Below are 3,044 nucleotides of genomic sequence, written 5' to 3'. Positions count from 1 at the left end.
GATTGGCTGATCTGCAAATACAGTCCGACACATCGGTCCGCGTGGGTCATTAGTTATGCACAATACTTTCGACGCCTAAACCAATAAGAACGGCAGATTCAACGGCCACCGCTCCTATAGGCCCCGCCTACTGTGCATATATTACAACAGGATTGTGCAGGCTGGCGAATAGTTATATTAGGCTATGTCCATGTATTTGATGAAAATGCGCATATCTGATCACAAAAGCATAATTTTTGCCTTATGTACTACTTTGTATTCCTCATAACCCACACTTCAGAAGCTATGGATCCGAATGAATCAAAAAATTATTAGACCTGTAGAACAAAAGAAACAGATAAAATGCCAATGTTTTTTATACCAAAACAAACCGAATGTAAAATTTTACTAAAATATTTTGTTCTTTCTTCTACACTATCGTGAGTCTGCATGTTTTGCAACATTAATAGACTAGAATACGTACTTTACGGCGGTTGGAACCGTTGGCGATGCAGAGCCCAGTGGGGTTTTGATATGTACCTGTCACTTTTGTTGTGCATATAAATGAAGCTAGGGGGGCTGAGCAACTGCAAGCTTATCTAAATTCGAGAATAGCAGGCAGCCGGAACTAGCAAGTCGTTTCCATCTAGCAAATGCCCCAAATTAACCACGGAAAGTTAATACGCAAGACTTGCCTTTGTTCAGCGCCATTCCCACCAAAATAAGCCTGAGTTTTATTCGGAGGAGGAATCAATACTTCTTATGAAGGCACCTATCAGAAAATTTCCTGTGTTGGCAGTCGACAGTTATTTATCTCAACGGGGAATAATTCTTCCCTTAAATTCCCTTGACAAATTTTATTTTTGAATTAGTTTTTCTTTGTGATATTGTGAAGAAATATCCAACATTACTTGGACATTATTTTGATCTCATTAGGGAGATGGATAAATGGCAAATGTTGGAAACGAGAGCAATTTGAATTTCTATTCCATCTAATACGGATTATCTAATCGAAGTGAAAGAATCAGCCAGCTTCATTTCCCTCTGGATATGAAAGGCTGCCTTATTGCTTCTTTCATACATAAATAATAGATTTTGTATTTGCTTCATTGCTGGCAGTAATTTCAATGTAATTACCATCACACGTCACTTACCGCGTGTAATCATATACCTGGGATATCATCAGACCATAATGGGAGATTATATATACATAAACCTCGGGTAGAGATAGCCTCTTGTGCCCGTTTTATGATAAAGTCACTGCTTGCTACACAGCTGACAATGGCGGTGCCACACTGACCACATAAAAAGAAAAAAAATGACAGATGATCTTTTCAAACGGATTATGCCAGCGTGACAGTCTGATTAGACTATCAGCAACATTCTACTTTCCAACAATTACGCGCTGATAACTTGGGTCTTGTGGTCTTTATTTTGTAAATCCCGGTATTTCGAACAGTAGTATCTAATTATGGGGTATTTTGTACAAACGAAAACAATGATAATCCGACATTTAATGAACGTAGAAGGTACAGCATCTAAATTAAGCAAATTCGGTTTGGCATTTTATCATCATGTCCGTTCACTTCTGCTGGTTGTAAAAGTAACAACAGACGCCCACTTTTTTTTTAACAGACAGGGCGGTGTGTGATATTTTTCTATTTTCAGTGGCGGTTGGTTATTACTGTTACAAGGAAGCTCTGTTTAACACATTGCGCATAACCTAATCATACAGGGATAATACCCAGGCTGCATGCAATCTTTGCATTTGGGAGTAAGTCTGCGGCAGTGGTTACTTGTGGCTGGCCGGGTGCCAGGTCACGTGGTCTATTTTACTTCATTGCTGAAAAAATACGCGATCATCATGTGTAACTGAAATAATAGGCCAACATTATTATGCAGAGTTCAATCAAAATGTTATTTTGCAATTTCGAAAAGAAGACAGCCGGAAAAACGTCAAGCTAACAAGAAAATGTAACAAAATATCATGTGATGATGATTTCTTTTATATTATTTTCGAGTTTCTATTTATTTTAGTGAAACAAGTAGGAGTGTATGTTCATTTGTTTTGTCAAAGCAAATAAAGTTAAATTTTTTATACATGTGGAATAAAAACTCAAGGCGGCTGTACAAAATGCACCATCGAAAACAAGTCAAGTAAATGGCGACAAAAGCAAATGTCAGTCGTCACAAAACCCGTGCCACCTAATTCGTTCAGTAAACCCTCGCTGATCAATATTTTCTTCCATGCTAGGGTTTCGGTGCACATTTAATCAAAGCCCTTAGAGAATAAGGATTGTAGGAAATATGAGTCGATCATCAATACAATTAAACATTGGATAAAACTTGGCTTTCTGTAATATCAAGTAGATTTGAACAAATTTTCTGACTGAGTGGAAGTTTTCCTAATGTGCATCGATTCTGTGCATTGTTCAAATAGACCCCCGTGCAAATATTCATTTCTTTCTGGTATCTAATGGACTTGATAAGTTCTTTGTCTACAAATTGTTCAATTATCAGTCAGGCATTTAAACATCCATAAATACAGTTTGTTTTATTGTAAGGCAAATATTTACCATAAACATCAATACTGACACAAAAAGACAAAATAGCCTTCCAAATGCGTGGACACATAATTGTATACCAATGAAAAACATGTAATTGCCTTTCATTATCTTCATTGAATTAAAAGTCTACATTTGCACATAAATGAAGATTCCTTGCAAAGGCTTGTTGACACTTATTATTTCTATAATGACTATAATATTAGAGAGATGATTTTTTAAACATATCTTTATAGCTATTTAAAATATTTCTCAATTTTTCAGTCTGCCAACTATCCTCAATATATTTAATGATCAGAATTTTATACAAATGCGTTTAAGTATTTACCACATGAATTAAGTGAAATTGATGATAAAATAATTTCTAATTTTGAATAAAAGTTTTACTTTTAACAGTGCTAAATTACCTTAAAAAAGAGAAAAACTAGTTCATGTAATATATATATATATATATATATATATATATATTTTTTTTTTTTTTTCACAATTCCAATTCTAATA

Source organism: Lingula anatina, chromosome 1 (genome assembly GCF_051362555.1).
Source record: "Lingula anatina isolate TDL-2025a chromosome 1, LinAna3.0, whole genome shotgun sequence".
NCBI classification, from domain to species: Eukaryota; Metazoa; Brachiopoda; class Lingulata; order Lingulida; family Lingulidae; genus Lingula; species Lingula anatina.
This window is presented reverse-complemented; position numbering follows the sequence as displayed.